Source organism: Amblyomma maculatum, chromosome 8 (genome assembly GCF_055883805.1).
Source record: "Amblyomma maculatum isolate TAMU_Amacu chromosome 8, ASM5588380v1, whole genome shotgun sequence".
Classification (NCBI taxonomy): Eukaryota; Metazoa; Arthropoda; class Arachnida; order Ixodida; family Ixodidae; genus Amblyomma; species Amblyomma maculatum.
In genome coordinates this window covers 75,754,373-75,766,189 of record NC_139351.1, presented here as the reverse complement: position 1 = coordinate 75,766,189, position 11,817 = coordinate 75,754,373, and the positions used below count along the sequence as shown (strand labels likewise).

The 11,817-nt window shown below is 41.4% G+C and overlaps 1 long non-coding RNA gene across 1 annotated transcript in view; it reads right to left on the bottom strand.

Moving 5' to 3' along the window:
- Positions 1–2,566: 2,566 nt before the first annotated feature.
- Positions 2,567–11,817, bottom strand: part of LOC146181556 (uncharacterized) — a 55,003-nt gene continuing 45,752 nt past the window's right edge. Inside the window, exon 4 of the long non-coding RNA XR_014700245.1 lies at positions 2,567–2,714. This is a non-coding gene — a long non-coding RNA (uncharacterized LOC146181556). The remainder of the gene's footprint in view (positions 2,715–11,817) is intronic.

Genomic DNA, 11,817 nt, shown 5'->3' with positions numbered 1-11,817 from the left:
TTGGTATGAGCATGAGCAGTTGGCAGGGGCAGTTTCTCAGAGCAAGACTGGTGGCCATCCATCGACGCTGACATTGCGTCGGCGTCGATGTTTATAATAACGCGTCAAAGCAACGTAAACCCCAATGAACTGAGTGTAGAGGCCCGAATACATTGAAAAAGCTTGGTCTCCAGAAGCATTGTATGTAATTCAAGTTATCCATATTAACGGGGGTCGTATTAACGAGGCACGACTACAATCAAATGTTTTTGTAAATATGACTGCTATATATAAGAAATATTTATTTTTCGAGCTGTTTCTATCCTCTTTCACATTTTGTTGAAGAGCATTTTTTACGAATAGCTGCTAGATTCTTTCGCTCATTGAAGTTCACGGGGCCCGATGTTAGTTGGCGAATTTTGTGATATACATTTTCCACATGACAATTTGTTAAGCAATGCCTAGTATTTCAAGTAATTTCCACCGCCTTTCTTAAGTGATAGCTTATTACAGTGTTCTTACAAGAATCATAATATAATATATGTCATGAGGCGATTTTACAAGGCAGCCAAATATTTGAAATGATCTCGCCACTATATTTTAATAAATCTTCAGTTACTTGATCCTTCCTGTTACCTCCTCCTTTGCATTACTTGTAGTGTTTTCTTTATTGTGCTCTTCGTTGCCAGCTGCAAGGTTGACTGCTCTGCGCGAAAGCAAATCTCATTGTGTTGCTGATTTTTTCATCTTCTCTATAGATCAATTTAAATCTCCTGGAATTTTAATGCCACGTCCGTATCGATAATGTTCCAGGATTTGACGCTTAGCGCCTGTACCTAGGTTCTGCATATTTTTTTCTTTTCCTGTCCGCTTTAAGCTAGTGCCATTTAATACAGCACGCTAAATGTTCTTGCTAAATGTATAGGCAGCGGTGGCGTAGAGGTAGAACATTCGTCTTAGAAGCAAGAAGACCGTGATTTGTATCCCGATTCCGCGCAATAATTCACCTGAAAAAAAAAATATCCGCGTATAGATAGAATTGCATAAACAGCTTCGGGGTGCGACTGAAGCCGGTGAACACCTCCAGAAATGCACTCCCTTTAAAGAAGAGGCCACCCTGGTGCAATAATTGCCCACAGTCTCCCATGATTAGTTCTATAACCACTAATCGATGATGATGACATTAGCCTAGAAGCAATGAGTAATGATTTCAGAGATATTGCTGAGTGCGATGTAGAAGTAGGTAGTAGGATAGTTAGTGATGATACCAGTGAGCTGTGTTAGGAGACAAAATATTTGATTACGTGATTCCAACCTTTTTCAACTCATTATGCTCGAGTGTAAGGGAAATTTAACACATCACAAACTTAAACTTCCCTAACTGTCACTGAAACGCATATTGAAGAACATCTGACAGACATGAATCTTGCTTCGGTAAGACCAAGTGCAAGCAACATATACATGGTGGTTGGCCTATACCTATTGCGATAGTGGTCCTTTGCCGCTACATTTACACTGCCTGCGAAACCCAACCAAATGAAAAAAAAAATTTGCTTTCAAGGGAAAAAAAAATCACAGCTGCGTTGCGATTTTATTTATGAGCAATCTCCGTTTAAACTACAGCCGAAGTTTGAGTCAGTGATCCAAAACGATTTAAAATTGCAATGGTTTGAATATTAGGTGAGACAATAAAGAGTGATCGAAATAAGGGAAATTGGCGAGGGACAGCAGGCTGAGGCTTAAAAACGGCGAAAAAGACTTCGTGGCGACAATGTGTACACTCACGAATCTAATTTCCCATGATTCATGCATACACGGAACATGGCTGTTCCAGCCAGACTTAGAGTTCCATTCCAAACCAGAAATATGAGAACAAGCAGTTAGCTTTTGATGCACTTTCAAAGTACGAAATTGGAGTAGAGGCTGTCCGCTTACTCGCTTTAATGACGAGCAAAACCTTACCCAGGCGTGCTTGAATAGCCGTATTACGCCGAGAGTGGCCATCACTTTGATATAGATGGGGTTTTACGTTTGATAGAAATTTCTGGGTGTAGCCTTTAGAAAATGCTGAGAGCGACGGCGGACTCTCTACTGAAATACATCAATATTTAATTTCAATTCACTATTCTCACTATTTGTTTGGCTGAAACAGTGATCATTGGCCATAATACGTACAACATAGGTTGGTCAATATTTCTACCCGAAAGTGTTTTTCCCTCAAAGGCTCGTTTTCCGTAGTCTTCCTAACCCTAGCTTTTTCCTTCACAAGCGCTTGGCATTTGTGCAAATGTGTGTGTGTGTTTTTTATCAGAGCCTAACATTGTTTTGAACTGTGGCGATCTTCCAATCTGTTTTGAATTAGTATTATTCTTAGAAACCATTCAGGTTTTTATTTTTTCCGAGTGTCCTAATTATTCAGTTCTTTATTTGGCTATCCTTTTATACTTATGTGAGGACTTTACCCAGGGAACACATTTTTATTCTTCTGTTTCTACTAGTTTTTTGCGTAAATATTCGTTATGTATGAAATGTAATTTGTGGCATCAGTGTAGCAACGTTTGTTTCGTCCCAGGTTTACCAAACAAAATTTTTATTCTGCATTTAAAGTTGGGATCTTTGCATTGCGCGTCCACCCACGACGACGCCCTTTTGTTTCTCTGTACAGTGTCGTGTGGGACAGCCAGCTGGGATGCCATGCGCGAAGGACTGCATCTGCAGCAGTAGACACCCTAAATCTGGAAAAGGCCGGAAGTGCGTGCCGTATAACAGAGGCTGACAGATGTGCTGAAAAGGTACCTCCTAACAATCCCTTCTCTGTGAATAAAGCGCAGTGCTAGTGAAACAAGAGCAAAAAAAGCTGGAAGTTGTAAGGGAACCTGAGACACATTGGTATTACAAAACAACCTCAAACATACGCATTTTTTGAAATACGGACGCGCTTTATTTTATGGGACCACGATATTACAAGCAGCAGCTTTCGTACCGTAGGTGTAATTAAGAATACAAGGACAAAAAACACCTTTCTTTTGTAAGTACGGTGCTTGTACCAATCTTCTGCTGTGCCCATTCTTGTTATTCTTTTGAGTTATGTACTCCCAGATTTCCTTTACTAAATCGCAGAAAGCGAAAAAACAAATCTGTAGTTCTCTCGAATAAACCGACTTCTCCCTTATTCAGCAGTACTCTTCTGTATTTCTGCAACTATTTCACTAACATCTGGAGGTAGTTGGCAGTTCTGTACTACCTCTTTGATGTTCCTGTAGAACATTGAGTTGTTAATAAAAATTTTCAGTGCATGTTCCCAGAAATTTTGCTGTGGTGAAAAAAAACTCTACCGCGGCCTTGGCCAAAGTAAAGGTCTATATGTAACTACGCCCAAAAAGCCCTAATTACCGAGTGTGAAGCACAGGTTAGGAAAAGAAATGTAACTGTGTCTGAATGACCATGGGTGCAATTATGTCATCCAGATCTAAATGAGATCTAAATAATGTTTAGTTAGGCTTAAATTACCTAGCTGAGGATAAAGGCCTGTAAGAACACGTCACATTAGTGCGTTTTCTTCAGAACACAGGTTGATCGCAATTACACATCTTTAGCCGATACAAGCTTTACTGAGCCAGGTTAGACATAATAGGCTTCAATAAGTGATACTCAGTTGTATAGCATGCCCCGCTTTCAGACATAAGTCTTGGGCTTTGCTATGGTATAAATTATTTTTCAGCCCGACGATGAACATGTCATCAAAATGTACTTCTCTCATTCCTTTTACGCACCTCACAGTAATAACGCTCAGTTATGAAAAATGCAAAAACTGTGTGGTCGATTGTAGTTAGGCCGCTAAATTAATTAAAGGTCGCCAAGGACAAGAAATTCCTCACATGCCCTGGCTTCACAACAAAAAGCTAGCGCCTTCCACATGCGCACAAAGAACTCAGTGACGCTGCCTGTTTTTGAAATAAACCCGATTTCGTAATTAGGCTATAAGTGACTAACAGGGAAGCATGGCGAAACAGGACACCCCAAGAGAGGTATTTCATTTCCATTTAAAGCGAATTTTTTTCCATGAAAATATTCCACGTGTAGCTCTCCACGTGGATGCTGCCTTCGAAATAATAAAATTTCAATCATTCTCAAATCCTGACTGCAGCATTTGTCTCGGTGGTACAGTGATAAAACACCCACATTTTTTAATATACCTTATATAAAACCTTCATTCTAAAATTGATATAGAACGTTGAACAGACCTAATAGTGGCACCTGTTACTAAACACGGGTGCTGAACCACTGAATGTTTAAAAACTTTTATTGCTTCGTGGGTGTCTGCTTAGCTGACGCGTCTTAAATATTTCCGCGAAGCGTTCAGAATGTTATTTGTTGTTTTATTGCGATAGCAATACTGCGCCAGGTTTACAGCCCTCGCGTATCCCCGGCGGACGCCACGCTTGACCTTTGAACAGCCGAGGAGGAGAAAGAAGAGGAGCAAAAGAAGAAGAAAAAGGCTGGTAACTTACACTCTCGCGTCATACTCGTAAAGGATGAGCTTAAGTGTCCCCAATAATGTAAGCCCATACACTGATAGGGCGTGAGGGGATGAAAGTAGCAGGCAAAAGAAGCTCAGTCTTTGCTATAGCAATTCAACTATGGTTAACCAGAGTTAAACCAAACCACAACTCATTTTTTCAACAGCCGTCTGTGTGTCATCTTATCACTTAGCGCCCGGAACGATTGTGTGCTAGTTTGTTTTTTCACATCCGTATCGCGAGTCCCGGCGTTAATTTATTTCTTGCTCAAGGTGCGCCAAGATATATCGAGAATGGTTTAAACCACCTCCGCCTTTTTCCCTGCAGTGTTCTCGAGTGTGCTATTCATCTTTTGCATTTTTATCTAGATGTATCTTTGAGGACTTTGATTATAGCCCACAAAAGTGCACCGGAATGTCGTAGGTCAATGATCGCTTAGCATGCTTGCTTCAATCGCCGCCGTCGATTGCTTAGTTCTTCTGCGGGCGCAAGTCAGCCAAATAAAGAGTTCATTTGAGAGTGACTCCTGTGTCCTCATTTGTCGCCGAGGGCATGATAACCCCACGTAAAAATATCACTACATATCAACTGTTTCTACAAGTATATTGTTCGTTAAAGGGCAGGATTAATTCTCTCGCCAACAAGGCCGTTGACGAAAACTATTTGTGTATAAATATTATGCGCGCCTACCGGGAAATGTCCGCAAAAATACACTGGGATATTTTCGTACAAAACAGCGCAGCATTTTAAAAAGCGATATACTGCAATATCCGCGGTTTTGTACCGCGTATTCTGATTGGCTATTGCATTCTTCATACTTTGGATAAAAATTGCCGAAACATATCTTTCTGCTTCGGCAAAATTGAATGTCCTCACTGCTGCATGTAGAATATTTTAGTCACAAAGATACGAGGAAATATTTCATTATCGTTTGCATCAAAAATCACGTGGAGAAAATATACAGTATGTGTGGTGAAAGCAAGGAATGCTGAATATTGTTAATTAAGAAATAAGGCATTCATGATAACTCCTATGCAAGACCGAATGGTATGCCACAGGGAATTCAAATGTTTGGAAAATCTAATACATTATATTAATCATGCCGCAGCTATTAAATCTTAGTGGACGATTCCAAACTGAAAAAAGACGATTGTCATGTAGTTGCAATTTTTCATGTCGAGCGGTAAGCACCGTGCGCTACATGCTTTTCATATTATAAGTTTAGAGCATGTTTAATATTTGAATGGCTAGCTGGTGAGTCTAATTAACTGTCGGGACTCGGTGCAGCACGCCGGAAAAGCAATATTATACTTTTAATTCCCCTTCAAAATGAAACAAAATAAAACAGTGAACCAGCCTAATGAGATGCGCGTTTGTAGGAGCTCAGCGCTGCAAGAATCTAAAATATAAAGCAAACTGATATCAAAAAGTTATTTGAGATTGTAAAATACATGACATAAAGCAAAGAAGTGTATGACAATTTTCTTATTAAAATAAAAATATAGGCGGACGCTTAAGCCTCGCCGTTAACAGTATGACACGATAGCGTTTAAGACACGCGAGCAATGCTTCTAACTTTCAATTTCTTCCTTATAAGCTTCCGCGCAATGGCGTCACAAGTTTGGACGCCACTTGAAACTTGTCCAAGTGAACGTTCAGCATAACGAGCTATTTGCGTTCGGTGCAACGCCAGTGGCACTAAACACCACTATTTGTAGCCTTTCACACCACCCACCCACCCACCCACCCACCTACTTACCCCTTTTTAAACACACACACACACACACACACACACACACACACACACACACACACACACACACACACACACACACACACACACACACACACACACACACACACACACACACACACACACACACACACACACACACACACACACACACACACACACACACACACACACACACACACACACACACACACACACACACACACACACACACACACACACACACACACACACACACACACACACACACACACACACACACACACACACACACACACACGCGCGCGCGCGCGCGGTTCTTACTTTTTGAATATTTGAAATATTATTTTTAATACATCGTTGAATAGAAACAGCAAAATATTTCTAGTCTATGCGTTAAAAGCATTAAACGGTCCTTTTTTCACTCTATATTTAAATTATTTCATTTAGTTAATTCATGAATGCATACAATTTTTTTATTATTGTCAAGCACTGGATTTATATTGTGCGCGGTCTGATAACTTTCGTCCCCTTTTTACAATTTTTCATGTCTTAACTTTAAATAATTGATAAAATACTGAAACTAATTTTTTCACTAGCACCATGAAGGACTGAATTTTTATTTTGAGCAGTTTGGCACGTTTGAATATATTTATCCATTTTATTGTGTTCAATTATTTCAATAAATAATCAAATACGTGCATTAAATTGGTCTTATTAGAATCACTTAGCATTGCCTTCTCAACTAAGCAATCCGACACCTTTGTGTTATTTGTCCCAATTTGCGTGCTGTATTTTTTTCAACACTTTATTTGATCAATCGCGCACCCTAAATGTTCTTAATTAGACTGATCAAGTAGTCGCTTTTCATCTTAAGCATGTTTACACCTTTGAATTTCTGCATTTCATCACTATTTAATCGATAAATTATTGCTTTAAGTACATCCATTTCATTACTTTGTCTGCGTCACTTTTTGACAAATTATACGGCTCATCTGTCCTTCGTGCAATTTTCACTAGCGCTAGCCATATTCCCGCTATGACAAACAGCATACTTGTGGTAAGTAATTAGGGTAACGTGGGGTAAAATGAGTGTTGAGACGAAGTGCAACATGTTTTACATAACGTCGCCTAGCATAAGGTATGAAGTAAGCAGTAGTAAGCTACTACTTGGTGTACACTAGATACATATTGAAAGCTGCGAGAATCAATGATGCGCATTACCGGAGCACTTCTGCAGTGACTTCAGTAGGTTGGATGTCCCGCTAAATAAACGAGGAAATTTCGATAATCATTTTAGAGCTGCGCTGTCACATAGAGGGGAAATACAGTAACAAGGCATTTGTATGCTCTTTTAATTCATGAAAATAAATTTTAGTGAACATTCTCTCGTCGGCTCTGGCTATTGGTCACAATTAGATGCAAACAAGCATGTGCCTGCAATATTCTGTGGGCAACCACATTGTTTTCTGTGTCTGGCAGGCTCATTCACTTATTCGAAATCATTAACTATGCTGTTGTGATAAATATTTGGGAGTGACGTCTGCAATTTTAAATGCTTTAGAAATCGTGTGCCTTATTCATTGCAGTTCCGTGGGGCTGCTTTCCGTCGTATTTGCTTTAATCACAGCAAGATATGATTAAATTTGCTTAGGATCAAACCGTTTTCTTTTGCATTAGTCCTTAATTGACTTAAACCTGCACTGTGATATCTCCAATGCATACTATGACCAATTTGGATGAGACCTACGATCGGCGTAAAATATCAAGTTCGCCATCGGTCGCTGGTCCGTAAGGGCGGCGGCTGCACTATACTAGCTGCGCGCCAACGGGGAGACAAGAAGTAATCAAAATGACCTGTTACATATAATGCATAGGCAATCTTGCTAATTTTAGTATTTTAATTGGTGATGGTATAGGTCGTTTCATCTTCGCTACCGTGGCTTTTTCAGCTGCTCTAGAGGAAGAGAATTTCAAAAGTTCTGGCAGATTATTTCGCTCTTCTTAGTAGCGGAAAGAATGCTCAACTCCCAAGCCGGGCAGCCTTTCTTTGTAGCCAGCGCCCTGGGCGCATGCCTCCGGTGACGCAGCGGTAGCGCTGTGTTCTATCGGTAACGCAACCAAGCCTTTGGACGTGTTACGCACAGCCGGATAGTAGCAAGGCGGAGGCTGCGCGCCAATACGCGGAGAATTTGTCGCCATATCACGCCCCACCCCCTGTGAGGTGGAGAGCCCTTGGGGCTTATAGAAATCTGTGCAGCGTACCCGGCGTCCATGGCGTATAGTGACAGAAGCAGGCGGCGATGTCGGCGGTCGTGGATGGACGCCGGTGGGTGGACTGTTATTTCCTGCTTCGACGGAATCAATGTAGGCGGACGTCAGCCAATCGATAGAGAAGCAGACATCGTTCCTGTTAATGCGCAAGGTGATGAAGGTTTTGTCCTAGCGAAGATCTGGATAGGGTCCGCGTAAGTTCGCTAGAAAGGCCTGCGGGCGGTGGCGTCTCGGAGAAGTGTGCATGACCATTGCCAGATCTTTGAAGACGGAAAGGGCACTGTTACAGTGGTGAGCTGCACGTGACGGCCGATGGGCAGCTGTGGTGCGTCGGAGCCGGGTGACGAAATCGGTGGGATCCGATGTCATGGTGGTGGATGGCGGTTAAGCAAGACATTCGCCTGAGAGATGAAGTGGTTCCTGGTAGACAAGCTCTGCAGGCGTAGCCTGAATGTCCAGCTTGAAGGTGACGTGAAGACCTAGGGCGACGGCTGAATGGCTTTGAGCCAGGTTGAGTCCTGGTGGCACATGATGGCTGCTTTGAACTATCGGTGGAAACGCTCCAACATCGCGCTAGCGCTGGGATGGTATCTGGCGGTCATCGAGGGCTCGAGCCCGATGGTCAGCCCGAGCAGCCTGAAGAGGTACGACTCGAACTGTCGTCCTTGGTCGGTGACAATAGATTAAACCCTTAGCAGCATTGTGCTTTATATTTTAAATGAACCTTCAGTTCATGCATTACAGTAAACTTGAGAGATATTGGTGCTTTTCGGCATGTACACTAGCCTATTGTGCCAAAAAGCTATTTCTCAAGACAATTTTTTAATTCACTTCAAACATTGTATTTTAAGATATGCTTATGCAAAGAAAATACGTTTTCGCCTCAAATTTCATCTCAACAAAGACCAAGATATAACGAATGCTGCCTAGTTTTATGATTGCCAATAGAACCTAAAGGCACGGACTGTGGAGCAAGGGCAGAAGAATGAGCTAGTTGGTAGTTTATCTTAGGAAAACATAACAGCGCACTCCACACACACGGACAAAGAAGCGAACGACAACAAAGCGCTGTTATCAACTGGTTATTCTAATGCAGAGCGACACAATATATATGTTCAAAAGGTGGTCGGGAAATCATGGCAAACAGTTTCTTGGCTTAGACGCGTTAAAAAATAAGGCAAGAAATGTTGAAAAGACGCGAGAAAATAAAGCTGAACCTACCAAAGCAAGACAACGGAGCTAAAAACACTGAGGGCGATTATAAGGGGGAAGCCAATATGCAAAAACGTAACAGAACACGCCATGCGATGGCAACATTACAAAAGCCAATAAAAAGCGAAAGAGTCTGTTAAAAGGGGAACGATAATTAAAAGCGGTAAAAGACCCAAAAGGGGAAGGGGTGTTTTTTTACTTTTTATTGCATTTTGGTTTCTTCTCATCGCGTAGTGTAATTTGTTATATATTTTGCTATTGGCATCATCTTTTTATTTGCCCTTCAATTTTTTTCTAGCCTTGTTTTCTCGCTTTGGTTTGTTAAACATTGTTATTTCGCGTCTTTTCAACTTTTGTTACGGTATCTTTCTTCGCGCTAAAACCAAACAGCTGTTACCCATGCATTCCCACCCACTTCCCGAACATATATATTATGTCGCTCCGCCGTAAAATAACCATTTGACGACAGCGCTGTGTGGTCGTTTCTTTGTCCGTGTATCAAGAGCGCGCTGGTTTGTTTTCCTAAGGCAGACTACGGAGGCTGATTACTACAGACGTTTCCCTGGCAAGATAGGTACCTGCACAGTGACACAGACACACAGAGACTGTTTACGAAGTAAGACTAAGGGCTGCAGCAACAGACCATGCAGAGGAATACAAAGAGATATAAGGTTGGCAGGTCAATATATTGAGAGTAGACGATTTAAACACTTCCCTTTGCTGGGCCCCAGAGCGAGTGGTATTGATGAATGTTGGCTCAAGAAAATGGGGGTCCTGGCATATTGCACATGCTACTCCCGCTTTCATATGGAGGTGATCGTACTGGTAGCAGGCTACATAAATAAAGGGCGGCTGTTTAACTGTTTTAAATCTGACATGTTCACCCTTGATGCCGCGACAGTCAACGCCTATGACTAGGAGATGAAGCAGTGATGGGACAGTTCATCAGCGAGCTTTAGTCCTAAATCATAATTAGAACAAATAAGATTTGATATATTTGCACGCAATTCTAAGGTATGGAAGGCTTTCTGGGAGACTTGGCTGTTTGCGGTGTTAAGGCACGCAGGATCAGGTCAATGAGCAATGAGTGACGGGAACTCTTCTGAGGAGGGCGCTACAGACGATATTGCCATTGAGAAGAAAGATGCTTGCCGGTCTACGTGAAAGAATCAGAACGTACTGAACAAAACAAAAAAAAAACGGAGAATAGGTGGTTGTTTGCTGAAACGCAGCATTGTAAATATGCATGACAAATATATAAAAAACTGTACCAACGCCTTCCAGTTGGTGCTGTTAGGTTTAGTGTAGGTGAACGGTGTATGTCGAAAGGTACAATGTAAGCGATTTGTGTCACCATTGAGTTTATGATTGTGGGAGAATGTATTTTTGTGCGCCCTCCCCGAGGAATAAAGCCCTTCTGGGATAGCGGAAGAGAAGAAAGATTTCTCACAATACAGCTGCATCTTAGAAATAAACGAAAGGAAGAGCAAGCAAAACCTCATGATGTCTAACTGACTTTAGTTCAGTTATAGAAGATCCGCGTTGCTGTTTGTTTCTTGCACTGAATATCTGGTAAGTGCGTACCAGCCAGATAAATCATTTGTACATCCCGCTGCTGTCTCAGCTAATCATAAAAATTGTTCCCAATATGTCATATTTAATCGATTTTCTATTGACGAAATAATAATAATGATCAGCCCACGTCGATCATATGGCTACCTGGCGCACACTGAAAAAAGAACGATTACTCTAAAATAGAACAAATGCATTCCATCGTCATAAACGTCTAAATAATTTGCTCAACATAAAGTTAAGTTCAGGCACATATCTGGCAGAACATTTGGTCTCATTACAGTTCCCTGCGAAAGTGATGTTGGCGAATTACAAAATAACGCTTCACCCCGGCCTCGCCTATCCTTGAAATTCAGCTCCTTATATCATGCGAATAACCCGAATGCAATTTCTGAATTAATATTGAGTCTCGCTTGCATAAAGGTGGTAACTAATAAAACTACAATCAAGAACACACAGCGAGATGTTTTGTTCCTCGGTTCGGAGACTAATATGCTTACTTTTATCGGTTTCTATTCGAACTTAGTA